The following is a 15013-nucleotide window of genomic DNA, read 5'->3' on the forward strand; positions in this document are numbered from 1 at the left end:
CTTTGTATCTTTAAAACTTAATCTTAATAAGCAGAATGTAAGAAGAAGAAAAAATAAAATGGCAAATCCTGGTCTAACACAGAATAAAGTTTTTTTAAAATTTCCCTCAAAAGCATTACCTCCCCCCCCCCCCTTTTTCTAAGAGGTGGTTGAACTCTCAAGAGGGAAATGAGAGAGAAACACATGGGATTCTTTGAAATAATATTATTTTCCCACGCTATGGACTTACATTAACTGTGAGACAGAACCTCCTACTTTGGGGGTGTGTGTGGTGGTGGTATTAAATTACATAGGAACTATCCAGTAGGATCATACTTATCACAATAGTCGTGAACTCCATGGTAGTAAAGTCTGGGGTTCCTCTAGTGTCCCTCCTTGTCCCTTTACTGATGGATCTCTTTTGAGACAGTTGAGAAAATCCTGGAATTTGGGCAGGGGGGGCAGTGCCTGGGTAGAGGAATGACTTCAGCAGGGTACAATGCCGTAGAGTCCACCAGCCAAAGCAGCCAAGTAATCTCTGTGTCCTGGAGATCAGTTGTAATTCCGGGAGATCTCCAGCTACCACCTGGAGTCTGGCAACCCAGCATCATGGATGAGGTGAAGAAGCACTTTGGTTTCCTGGAACCAGGATTGCCAGCTGGCCTTTCCTTCCCTCAGCCCTTCAGTGTTAGGGTTGCCAGCCTCCAGGTGGTACAACAAAATAGAGCAACACGGTAATGTAATTGTCACAACAGAGAATCTCCCGTGTGGTATTATGTCTTCACAATTGTTTTAATAAAGGATATATTAATTGAGTACTGTTTCACAAATTTGTTTATACAGAGTAAGGGATGTAATAAACAATTTGTATATTCTTTTGTTTCTCATAATGAGAAATAGTGTCATAAGATGCCAAAAGCAATTGCACTTTAATAACATCCATGATAGCACTTTGAGCACGGGACACTTTAATGAATTGTTTTTAGAACGCATAAGATGCCTGTATAATTGAGGTCTAGGGAGGTTGCAATATATGGTGTAGTATACGGTTGTGTCAAGAGAAACAAAAGAATATACAAATTGTTTATTACATCCCTTACTCTGTATAAACAAATTTGTGAAACAGTACTCAATTAATATATCCTTTATTAAAACAATTGTGAAGACATAATACCACACGGGAGATTCTCTGTTGTGACAGCCTCCAGGTGGTGGCTGGAGATCTCCTGGAATTACAACTGATCTCCAAGTCATAGAGATCTGTTCCCCTGGATAAAACGGTTGCTTTGGGGGAAGGACTCTATGGAATTAGATCATGCTGAGGTCCTTTCCTCCCCCAAATCTCCTGGAATTTCCCAACCTGGAGCTGGCAACCCTACCCTTCATGCATATTTTTTCATCCCCTGCACATCCTTCCCTGCTCATCTCCCCCCCACAGGGATGTACTAAAACGAATGACAGGATTGCCCATTGGAAATAATGGGAGAGGCTCGAATGCCCATAGGAAATAATGGGAAACTGGAATGCCCATTGACTTGCATGGGCTCCATTGAAACACATTAGAGCAAAAAAAGAGGTGCAAAGAAAACGTGGAATGGATTTTGAAGGAAAGTGTCTGGGCTCAGATAACCTGTTCTGGGACTGGATTGACAGGTCCCATGCTGGAATGACGGCCCCTCGGTGTGCCAGAAGGGCTCTGGGAGTGGAATGACAGGCCCCTGACTAGAATGACGGGCCCTGGGTGTGACAGAAGGGCTCAGGGACTGGAATGACAGGCCCCTGACTGGAATAACGGCCCCTGGATGTGCCAGAAGGGCTCGGGGACTGGAATGACAAGCCCCTGACTGGAATAACAGCCCCTGGGTGTGCCAGAAGGGCTCTGGGACTGGAATGACAGGCCCTAGACTGGAATAACGGCCCCTGGGTGTGCCAGAAGGGCTCTAGGACTGGAATGACAGGCCCCAGACTGGAATGACGGCCCCTGGGTGTGCCAGAAGGGCTCGGGGACTGGAATGACAGGCCACTGACTGGAATGACGACCCTTGGGTGTGCCAGAAGGGCTCTGGGACTGGAACGACAGGCTCTGTGCTGGAATGACGGCCCCTAGGTGTGACAGAAGGGCTCAGGGACTGGAAAGACAGGCCCCTGACAGGAATTACGGGCCCTGGGTGTGCCAGAAGGGCTCGGGGACTGGAATGACAGGCCCCTGACTGGAATGATGGCCCCTGGGTGGGCCAGAAGGGCTCTGGGACTGGAATGACAGGCCCCTGACTAGAATGACGACCCCTGGGTGTGACAGATGGGCTCTGGGACTGGAATGACAGGCTCTATGCTGGAATGACGGACCCTGGGTGTGACAGAAGGGCTCTGGGACTGGAATGACAGGCCCCTGACTGGAATGAAGGGCCCTGGGTGTGACAGAAGGGCTCGGGGACTGGAATGACAGGCCCCATGCTGGAATGACGGCCTCTGGGGGTGCCGGAAGGGCTCCGGGACTGGAATGACGGGCCCTGAGTGTGACAGAAGGGCTCGGGGACTGGAATGACAGGCCCCTGACTGGAATGACGGGCCCTGGGTGTGACAGAAGGGCTTGGGGACTGGAATGACAGGCCCCTGACTGGAATGACGGCCTCTGGGGGTGCCAGAAGGGCTCTGGGACTGGAATGACAGGCCCCTGACTGGAATGATGGTCCCTGGGTGTGCCAGAAGGGCTCTGGGACTGGAATGACAGGCCCCAGACTGGAATAACGGCCACTGGGTGTGCCAGAAGGGCTCTGGGACTGGAATGACAGGCCCCTGACTGGAATTATGGCCCCTGGGTGTGCCAGAAGGGCTCGGGGACTGGAATGACAGGCCCCTGACTGGAATGACGGGCCCTGGGTGTGCCAGAAGGGCTCTGGGACTGGAATGACAGGCCCCTGACTGGAATGACGGGCCCTGGGTGTGCCAGAAGGGCTCTGGGACTGGAATGACAGGCCCCAGACTGGAATGACGGCCCCTGGGTGTGCCAGAAGGGCTCGGGGACTGGATTGACAGGCCCCATGCTGGAATGACGGACCCTGGGTGTGCCAGAAGGGCTCTCGGACTGGAATGACAGGCCCCAGACTGGAATGACGGGCCCTGGGTGTGCCAGAAGGGCTTGGGGACTGGATTGATAGGCCCCATGCTGGAATGACAGCCCCTGGGTGTGCCAGAAGGGCTCTGGGACTGGAATGACAGGCCGCTGACTGGAATGAAGGGCCCTGGGTGTGAGAGAAGGGCTTGGGGACTGGAATGACAGGCCCATGACTGGAATGATGGCCCCTGGGTGTGCCAGAAGGGCTCTGGGACTGGAATGACAGGCCCCTGACTGGAATGACGGGCCCTCGGTGTTCCAGAAGGGCTCGGGGACTGGAATGACAGGCCCCTGACTGTAATGACGGCACCTGGGTGTGCCAGAAGGGCTTGGGGACTGGAATGACAGGCCCATGACTGGAATGACGGCCCCTGGGTGTGCCAGAAGGGCTCTGGGACTGGAATGACAGGCCCCTGACTGGAATGACGGGCCCTCGGTGTGCCAGAAGGGCTCGGGGACTGGAATGACAGGCCCCATGCTGGAATGACGGCGCCTGGGTGTGCCAGAAGGGCTCTGGGACTGGAATGACAGGCCCCTGACTGGAATGAAGGGCCCTGGGTGTGCCAGAAGGGCTCGGGGACTGGAATGACAGGCCCCTGACTGGAATGACGGGCCCTGGGTGTGACAGAAGGGCTCTGGGACTGGAATGACAGGCCCCAGACTGGAATAACGGCCACTGGGTGTGCCAGATGGGCTCTGGGACTGGAATGACAGGCCCCAGACTGGAATGACGGCCCCTGGGTGTGCCAGAAGGGCTCGGGGACTGGATTGACAGGCCCCATGCTGGGATGACGGACCCTGGGTGTGCCAGAAGGGCTCTCGGACTGGAATGACAGGCCCCAGACTGGAATGACGGGCCCTGGGTGTGCCAGAAGGGCTTGGGGACTGGATTGATAGGCCCCATGCTGGAATGACAGCCCCTGGGTGTGCCAGAAGGGCTCTGGGACTGGAATGACAGGCCGCTGACTGGAATGAAGGGCCCTGGGTGTGAGAGAAGGGCTTGGGGACTGGAATGACAGGCCCATGACTGGAATGATGGCCCCTGGGTGTGCCAGAAGGGCTCGGGGACTGGAATGACAGGCCCCTGACTGTAATGACGGCACCTGGGTGTGCCAGAAGGGCTCGTGGACTGGATTGACAGGCCCCATGCTGGAATGACGGGCCCTGGGTGTGCCAGAAGGGCTCGGGGACTGGAATGACAGGCCCCTGACTGGAATGACGGGCCCTGGGTGTGCCAGAAGGGCTCTGGGACTGGAATGACAGGCCCCATGCTGGAATGACGACCCCTGGGTGTGCCAGAAGGGCTCTGGGACTGGAACGACAGGCTCTGTGCTGGAATGACGGCCCCTAGGTGTGACAGAAGGGCTCTGGGACTGGAATGAAAGGCTCTATGCTGGAATGACGGACCCTGGGTGTGCCAGAAGGGCTCTGGGACTGGAATAACAGGCCCCTGACTGGAATGACGGCCCGTGGGTGCGATAAATTATGTCTTGGCTCCTTGCTAATGCTATTTCTTTAAACTTGAAAATATTTGCCGTATGGTACTCGTATCAGGACAAGCTTTACTCTATAAACTCAACATTACCTCCACTGACCTATCAAAATCTGCACAAAAAAGTTAACTCATTCAGCCCCTACTCCTCATAAAGGAACTAATTCCAGTAAGAAACAACTGAGCAACAAAATGGAAAGCATTCCAGAGTCAAGAAATTGGTTTTTTCCCCATTTCTTTGCAAGCCGTATAAGTGGGGAAGGGGGGAAACAATCCAAACTTTAAAAAAAACCAATTTAATATGTCACTAGCAGTTTGTGCTACCCAGCAGTATTGAGGTTCGGGGGGGGGCATTTTCTCTTGCTCCCAATAAAAACAGGCCCTTGATTTTGCACTTTTGTTCAACTGGCCCAAATGAGTTCACTTTCAACAGGGTCTCTCAGAGGCTGTACATATATCATGTTTTTTTGATTTAGCATTTGGTATGAATATTGCTTTCTTATTAATTTGAGTTCAATAGTTTTTGTTATCAACATTATATTGCCTTTTCAATGGGTGGTGGGTAGGCGGTGAAGTTTTGTTATTTTATACTAGAAACAGAGCCCGTTGTGCAAATAAATACAATGGGCTCTAGAAAGCTGGGGCTGCGGAGGGCTGGTGGGAAGTTGTGGTTAGAAAGGGCTGGCAGGTGGGGGGCATGGTGGGTCTGGGGAGAGGTGAGAAGCAGGAGGGGTCTGGGGAGGGATGGCAGGTACGGAGGCAATGGAGGTTTGGGGAGGGCTGAGAGGCAGGAGGGGTGTGGAGAGGAATGACAGGTAGGGAGGCAACGAGGTTTTGGGGAGGTCTGAGAGTCAGTTGGGGTGTGGAGAGGAAAGGCAGGTAGGGAGGCAATGGGTGTTTGGGAAGGGGTCAGAGGCAGGTGGGGTGTGGAAAGGAAATGCATGGAGGGAGGCAATGGGGTTTGGGGGAGGGCTGAGAGCCAGGTGGGGTGTGGAGGGGAAAGGCAGGTAGGTAGGCAATGGGGTTTTGGGGAGGGCTGAGAGCCAGGTGAGGTGTGGAGGGGAAAGGCAGGTAGGGAGGCAATGGGGTTTTCGGGAGGGGTCAGAGGCAGGTGGGGTGTGGAAAGGAAAGGCAGGGAGGGAGGCAATGGGGGTTTGGATCGGAGAGCGGAGTGCCGTGGCTCCAGAGGCTTTGCAGGGCGGTGGCACTCCACTCACGCCGCCTTTCCCCGGGCCCAAGGAGAGTGGAAAACTGCTGCCCTGCGAGGCCCCAGGAACCCTGTGCATTGCTCTCCTCGAACCCGGGTCGAGACACCACAAGAGGAGCACCGCAGCCATGCAAGGCCCCGGGTCTTTGCAGAGTGGCGTGTCCGGCTCCAGCAGGGCTGACATGGCAGCGGGTGCTTTGCCCTCGTCCTGTCCCTGCCGAAAGCAGCGCGGCGTGGTTCTGGCAGGGGTCAGAGGGCAGCAGGCTTTTCTCCTGCCACGGCTCCCCTGAGGCTTTCTGACACGCCGCCCTTGCTGCCCTTCCTGCGCCACCGCGGGAAGGGCTGAGAGGGGCACCGCTGTGGTGCAAGGGCTGAGCGGAGTGCTGCTGCCGTGCAAAGCCCCGGATCTTTGCAGAGTGGCACACCTGGCTCCGGGAGGGCTGACGCGGCAGCGAGCACTTCACCCTCGGCCTGTCACCCTGTCCCTTCCAAAAGCGGTGCGGCTTGGCTCCAGCATGGATCAGAGGGTGGCGGGCTTCTCTCCCGCTGTTGCTCCCCCAGGGCTTGCCGACGCGCCGCCCTTCCCGTGCCGCTGCCACCGCCCTCTGAACGGGCTGCGAAACCTGCGGCATCGAGCAAAACCCTCCAGAAGCGGCCTGCCTGGTGCACTTACTGGTGCATCGAAAACCTGCTAAGGGAATTATAAAGTAGGACTAGCAACAAAGCCCGTTGTGGGGGGAAAAAACCAACAGGCTCTAGAAAGGGCAGGGCAGGCGGGGCAGGCATTTCCTCTTCCGCCCTGTGCTGCGCCCCCTTCGCAGTCGCGCGGTGCCCGCTCGGAGTTCAACAAGGGGAGAATCTGCACATGGATTTGGAGCGACGCGCGTTCTCGGCCTGGGGCAGCACAGGCAGCAAGAGCTTCGAAGTGGGCGGGACAGGGTAACAGCCGGAACGAGACGGAACAGGCCGGAACGGGCACAAAAGAAATGCCAGTGCCACAAAAAAGAGGGGGATGTGTTAGAGACACTCCAGAGCAATATTTTAGAAATGAAAACTCTGGACTGGCACCCTTTAATTAACCCATTCCATGCCAAAAAGCTCCCGGAACAGCACAAAACAGCCCAGAACGGGCACTAAAGAAATGCCAGTGCCACAAAAAACAGTGGGATGTGTTAGAGACACTCCAGAACAATATTTTAGAAATGAAAACTCCGGACTGTCCCGCTTTTATTAACCCATTCCATGCCAAAAAGCTCCCGGAACAGCACAAAACAGCCCGGAACGGGCACTAACGAAATGCCAGTGCCACAAAAAACAGTGGGATGTGTTAGAGACACTCCAGAGCAATATTTTAGAAATGAAAACTCTGGACTGGCACCCTTTAATTAACCCATTCCATGCCGAAAAACTCCCGGAACAGCACAAAACAGCCCGGAACGGGCACTAAAGAAATGCCAGTGCCACAAAAAAACAGTGGGATGTGTTAGAGACACTCCAGAGCAATATTTTAGAAATGAAAACTTTGGACTGGCACCCTTCAATTAACCCTTTCCATGCCAAAAAGCTCCCGGAACAGCACAAAACAGCCCGGAACGGGCACTAAAGAAATGCCAGTGCCACAAAAAACAGTGGGATGTGTTAGAGACACTCCAGAACAATATTTTAGAAATGAAAACTCTGGACTGCCCCGCTTTTATTAACCCGTTCCATGCCAAAAAGCTCCCGGAACAGCACAAAACAGCCCGGAACGGGCACTAAAGAAAGGCCAGTGCCAGAAAAAAGAGGGGGATATGTTAGAGACACTCCAGAACAATATTTTAGAAATGAAAACTCTGGACTGGCACCCTTTAATTAACCCTTTCCATGCCAAAAAGCTCCCGGAACAGCACAAAACAGCCCAGAACAAGCACTAAAGAAATGCCAGTGCTACAAAAAACAGTGGGATGTGTTAGAGCCATTCCAGAACAATATTTTAGAAATGAAAACTCTGGACTGGCACCCTTCAATTAACCCGTTCCATGCTAAAAAGCCCGGAACGGCACTAAACAGCCCGGAACGGGCACTAAAGATAGGCCAGTGCCACAAAAAAGAGGGGGATGTGTTAGAGACACTCCAGAACAATATTTTAGAAATGAAAACTCTGGACTGGCACCCTTTAATTAACCCATTCCATGCCAAAAAGCTCCCGGAACAGCACAAAACAGCCCAGAACGGGCACTAAAGAAACGCCAGTGCCACAAAAAACAGTGGCATGTGTTAGAGACACTCCAGCACATCATCTTCAAGGCCTTTCCATTATCTTCAAGGCCTCCTGGAGGACTGGGGATGTGCCACAAGATTGGAGAAGAGCGAATGTTATCCCAATCTTTAAGAAAGGGAGGAAGGATAACCCGGGAAACTACAGGCCAGTCAGTCTGACTTCTGTTGCTGGGAAGATATTAGAACATATTTTAAAGGGATCAATCTGTAAGCATCTGAAGGACCGCTCAGTGATCCGGGGAAGTCAGCATGGTTTTGCTCCTAACAGATCCTGCCAGACCAACCTGGTTTCCTTCTTTGATCGAGTGACCAGCTTGCTGGATCGGGGGAACTCTGTTGATGTGATTTATCTGGATTTCAGTAAAGCTTTTGATAAGGTCCCCCATGACATTCTGATGGGCAAACTGGAAGACTGTGGAGTAGACTATAGGACACTTCAGTGGATAGGGAACTGGTTGGAGGACCGCACTCAAAGAGTGGTGGTCAACGGCATTTCATCAGATTGGAGGGAGGTGTTGAGTGGGGTGCCGCAGGGCTCAGTTTTGGGCCCGGTACTTTTCAATATTTTTATCAATGATCTGCATGAAGGAGTGGAAGGGCTGCTCATTAAATTTGCTGATGACACCAAAGTGGGAGGGGTAGCAAACACCCAAGAAGATAGAATTAAAATTCAACAAGACCTGAATACTCTGGAGAAGTGGGCAGCTGTGAATAGGATGCAATTCAACAAAGACAAGTGCACAGTATTACATCTGGGCCACAAAAATGAGAAGCACAAATACTGGATGGGGGATACACTTCTGGGCAGTAGTATATGTGAAAGGGATCTTGGGGTAAGAGTGGACTGTAAACTGAATATGAGCAGTCAGTGTGATGCGGTGGCAAAAAAGGCTAATTCAATCCTGGGTTGTATCAAAGGGGCCATAGCATCGAAATCGCAGGAGGTCATAGCCCCTCTCTATACTGCCTTGGTCAGGCCGCACCTGGAGTACTGTGTGCAGTTCTGGAGGCCTCACTTCAAAAAGGATGTGGACAAAATCGAGGGGGTGCAGAGGAGAGCGATGAGGATGATCAGGGGTCCGGAGACTGAGCCCTAAGAGGAAAGGCTGAGGGCCTTGGGAATGTTTAGTTTGGAGAAAAGGAGGTTGAGGGGGGACATGACTGCTCTCTTTAAATATTTGAAAGGCTGTCATTTGGAGGAGGGCAGGGAGCTGTTCCAGTTGGCAGCAGAGGGTAGGACGTGAAGCAGTGGGCTAAAACTACAAAGGTACTGACTGGATATTAGGAAAAACTTTTTCACCGTCAGAGTAGTTCAAAAGTGGAATCAGCTGCCTAGGGAGGTGGTGAGCTCCCCCTCACTGGCAGTTTTCAAGAAGAGGCTGGATGAATACTTGTCAAAGATGCTTTAGGCTGATCCTGCACTGGGCAGGGGGTTGGACTAGATGGTCTGTATGGCCCCTTCCAACTCTATGATTCTATGATTCTATGAGAAATGAAAACTCTGGACTGCCCCGCTTTTATTAACCCGTTCCATGCCAAAAAGCTCCCGGAACAGCACAAAACAGCCCGGAACGGGCACTAAAGAAATGCCAGTGCCACAAAAAACAGTGGGATGTGTTAGAGACACTCCAGAACAATATTTTAGAAATGAAAACTCTGGACTGCCCCGCTTTTATTAACCCGTTACATGCCAAAAAGCTCCTGGAACAGCACAAAACAGCCCGGAACGGGCACTAAAGAAACACCAGTGCCACAAAAAACAGTGGGATGTGTTAGAGACACTCCAGAACAATATTTTAGAAATGAAAACTCTGGACTGGCACCCTTCAATTAACTCTTTTTATGCCAATATGCTCACGGAACAACACAAAACAGACTGCAGTTTTCTGCAGACTCGGGACTGAAAGCACACCCAGACCATGTTTTTTGCTTCCCTCCACCCCAACAATTATCTGTTGGTAGCCTGGGACTTAGCCTCAGGTGAAGAGAAGTTACCTGGCTGGATGCTCCAAGTAACAATCAAAAAATATGTCCTATTTTTTCAGTTATTTATTTGTTTATTTATTTGAAAAAAATTAAGAGATGTCCGATTAATATATATAATAAACCAAAAAAAGGAATCCACTTTAAGGATTGCTTCCCATAGACCAATTCAGTTAGAGGGTCAAAATGAAGGTGAGTGCAAAAATGATGCGAAGGGTGTGTGTGTTTGTACAGTGAACAGTGGATTAATGTGAACAAAATCAGTGATGCAAAAATTCGTGACAGCTTGGTTGGAAAGCTGCATGAAGTATTGGTATCTGAAGAGGGTTTTGACTAAAGCGTCAGCAGGTGCTTGGAGAGACGGTTCAAGCATACAGGAGGGAACAGCAGAGCTGATTTGAAGAGAAGGAGACTGGGTAAGGTTGCAACCTCCAGATAGAGCCTGGAGTTCTCCTGGAATTACAGCTGATCTCCAGATAAGAGAGATCAACTCCCCTGGAATAGCTGCTTTGGAGGGAGGACTCTATGACATTATATGCCACCGAGGTTCCTTTCCTTCCTAAACCACACCATCCTCTGATATTACCCCTAAATCTGCTGGCACAAGCAGGAGTCAGCAACTGTAAGACTGGGGAGGCTGAGGATGGTGAAGCAGCAAATATCATACTCTAGAATGTAACAGATAAAGGGCTTCTAAGCAAGATCAGGTTTGCCATTATGGCCTCTAGGACAAAATTTCCTATAGGATGGTGGTCTGGGGTACCACTTGTCTGCACACAACACACACACACGTCAGTGCCCAGGCAGCCAGGAGGGCCAATAAGGCTGGCTAGGCAAGAATCAGCCAGTGGTCTAGTGGTGGAGAAAAGCCTGGTGCTGCAGATGCTGCCTATCCTCCTCACTTGGCTTGCCTTTGCCTCAGTTGCCCCATCAGTGATCCCTCTTGATCAGAGACACCAGCCACAGATGACCAATGATGAGGCAAGTGAGGCAAAGACGAGCCGAGGGAGACAGGCAGCAATAGTCCTTGGCTTCACTGTGGTGCTGCCTCCTGCTTGTACTTGCATATTAGCCCATTATCTGTTGGATCTCCTCCAGATGAGGCAGTGTTGATGGAAGAGGGATGGGACCAATGGTGAAGAACCATTTTCCATGGCTTCTTTGGCAACCCTGTCCACCCCCGTTGCCACGTGATAAAGATGATCCATTTCAGTCTGATTGTTGCCCTCATCATGGCAGACTAAGATCATTTGTTGCCCTGATGAATGCCCTACACTGATCCTCTTATTTGGAAACTGCATCCTTGTTTGTTTTCCTGTACTTCTTAGTGCCTTTTGATATCGTTGACAATGCCATCCTGTGACAGCACAGCATTCATATTTGCTAATGCTGTGACCTGGAACCAGGTATTTGGGACACAGGGAAGTTTATATCCCAAACATCTGTCTGCCATGCAGCCACAAAGAGGTAGGTAGATAACATGCACAAATGATGTCTTCTTCACACACTGGTTTGTAAAGTGTGGGTTGGTGAACCCCAAAAAATGAGGCCAGGGCATCCATTGTAGATGTCAGCACTCAAAAGGCAAGGATTGGTGGGGGGGGTTTACCTCCCCCTGTCACATATGTGGAAGAGAACAGCTTCTCACATATGTGAAGGACAAAGGCTTTACATTCAGTAGACAAATGGCAGCTTTCTCCCTCCCTCCTCGACGGTATCTGAAGACAGCCCTGATCAGGTGAGCAAAGCTGCTGTGGTGGAACATAGAGGAAGAGGTTGTCCTACCAATATGCCAGGCCAAGGCCATCTCACAGTCAAGACTTTGAACTGAGTTTGATAACTGATGGCGGAGGCGGGGGGCGTCGGGGGGAGCGGTGCAGCCGCGACCCCCGGGGGCCCGGCTGTCCTTGTCCTCGTCCTGGGCATGGGCATGGGCATGGGCATGGGCATGGGCAATTTTATTTTTGGCAACCTCTTCTACATGCAAAACTTTTTTGGTACAAAGTTGTAATGTTATAAAATGGTAAAAATTTCATAAAATTGTAATTTTACTAACAATCCAACTCAAATAAGTTTATAGACAATTCAAACAGTATTGCTTTTATAATCATATTAGGCATAAATATTAAACATAACTTTTAAACATTAAGTAAAAAGTATTAAACACTCGGTAGAGATGGGTTGAAGGTTTTATCTTAAATCCTGAGCAGCTTGAAACCTTCAAGTGAGAACTGAAAACATGTTTCTCTGTTTTAGAGAAACTGCTTTTCAGTACAAAATAAACGGGATGTATGTTTTTGTTGCACTCTCCCAACCAGGAGACAGACTCCTCCTAAGAGTTTAATGGCTTCTTTCATTAACAAACGCTAGTCGTTTTCATTACGTGAGGTATCAAAATATAAATGTTTATTTAAATAAAACATAGAAAAATAGAACAGATGAACGCAACAAGAATTAAGTTTCCTAACATTTCTTAATGAAATCTAACTCAGTCAGATTAACGATGAAATGCATTCAAGTTACCGTAGCACATATTACAAGGGTAAGTTTCCTGCCTTTGTTTTCCTTCATGAGATTTCTTTTGGCCAAAACCCTGATCTGCTATTTGGATTACCATTTTTATATATTATCTTATGCAGAAATCTAAGATCTTTTCATATGATAACAAAGATAAATATCAAACCAATCATAATTTAATTCTTTTTTACTATTTCCAATCATGTGACATTTTACCTAGCCAAAAGTACCACTATGCCCAGCTGTAAGATAAGAGATATGGATAGTAAAAGTGACAAGAAAAGTTACATGACCAGATCATCCTTGGTCTCTGCTAACAATTACAGAACATGTATCTGATACTGTTCACTATTTTTAATTGGCTGTCAAAGATAAAGAAGCACCAGTTATACACCATACTAGAAAAAGAACTACAGTGATGTTCATACAGTGTTATTTAGAATGCATATGTTTCACTAAGTATGTGTTCTAAACCATAATCAGCAGTCTACTGGTTTGAATCCCACTACTGACATGAGTTCAGTAGGTGGCCTTGGGACAGCCACTCCTCTCAGCCCCAGCTCCATTGTGGGGATAAGAATAACACTAACTTGTTCACTGCTCTGCGTGAGGCACTAATATGTGTAGAAGAGCGGTATATAAGCACGGTTATTATTATTATTTATATTTCCATGACACCATCCCTTGACATGTGAAATTAAGTATTTTGATAAATATGAAAGTGATACCAAATATAAATGCATTGCATAATGTGTGAGTGTACATATACAAACTTTAAAAATTGTATTGGATAATACCGCAAAGCATGATTACTGAGAAAGCTGCTTTCACTGCTTTCAGTGTGGAGAGCTGCTTGTAGATCAAAACAACCTGACGAGCTGTCTTCATGCAGAGTGCGCTTGATTCTCTTGGCTTTCAATTCTGCTTTCATTCAGCATGGGTAAATCAATGTGTCAGCAGTAAACATTTGTATCACTCCTCTCAGAATGACCTTTTAAATTTTACTGCCTATCGTGTCAAAGCAATTAAAATTAACAAAACAGTTACTAAGCTGCTAAGATCAATTAATGGCTCTTAGGTTTTATCTATTGATCTAGTGACATCTTCAAAACCCACTGGTAACAGACTATACATACTTCTCTTCTATCCACAATATATACACAAGGATTAATTACATATTCTTATCTCCTAAATTAATTAGTCAAACTCTTACATCAAGGATGGGTGACAAGTTGTGGACAGGCTACGCTTGGACCGAATGTACACTGAGAATAAATGACATCAAACAAATTGGAAACTAAATAAATCACTTTTATTTAACAATTGAATTTCTTCTGAAGTCTCTTTAGAAATTAAACAATAGAAACAAACTATGTGGCATTCCTCAAATCCACGTGTAGGATGCTATGGAAGTGGTACTTAGAGGGAAATTAATCTCCGTTGCCTCCTGTCATGAAGAGCAAAAAGAAAACATTAGAAATGAAATGATATCTAGGATAAGAAAACTAGAAGATGAACACAAAAAAGGCCACCCAATCTATAAACTTGCTTGCATGAAAATTAGAGGAAAAAACCTCCTCACATTCTATACAAGCTATTAAAGGCACCCAGGAAAAACTCAAACTAATTCTGTAAAATTAGCCGATGTATTTGCTGAATACTACCAAACCATTTGTACATCAGACAATCCTGACACTAATCATATTTTAAATTATTTATCATCACAGGAAATTATTTGGAAAAAAACTCACAAGAACATAAACAATATCTGGACCAACCAGTCACAACAGAAGATGTTACAGTCACTATCAAATCCTTGAAAAAAATAACAAAGTTTCAGACAGGGATGGATTCCCTGCCAAATTTTTACAAAAAAATACATTCACCTACTTTCAACTCCACTAACTGCCACATGCAACTCTGTTATGTTAGGAGGTAGCATCCCTCTATCTTGGTCAGAGGCTGAAATAGTAGTTACTCCAAAAAAGGACAACCATATTACAAATACTAAATCTTCTCAACCAATACCCTTCCTGAATCAAGACCAAAAGATCTTTACAAGCATATTTGCCAAAACATTGTCTAAATTTAAATAACCAACTACATTCACCTTGACCAGACAATACACGTAACACTTTAACTATAATTAATTTCTGTGAAGCATACAAAGCGCCTGCATTACTTCTGGCCTTTGATATAGAGAAGGCGTTTGATTAAGTGGAAATACCATATCTAAAACTTTTACTTCAAAAAAGGGGTTTTGGCGACCAATTCTAAAATGCCATTAATGCTCTTTATCTTTCTCCAAAAGCTACAGTTAGGACTAACAATGTACATTCAATAGATATCCATATAGCAAGGGGAACTAGACAAGGCTGTCCCCTTTCCCCATTTCTGTTTGCCATAACTATAGACAGGGCCAATGCTACCATTAGACCAAGTTCATACAGCAAAACTTCTC

Source organism: Eublepharis macularius, chromosome 8 (assembly GCF_028583425.1).
Source record: "Eublepharis macularius isolate TG4126 chromosome 8, MPM_Emac_v1.0, whole genome shotgun sequence".
Classification (NCBI taxonomy): domain Eukaryota; kingdom Metazoa; phylum Chordata; class Lepidosauria; order Squamata; family Eublepharidae; genus Eublepharis; species Eublepharis macularius.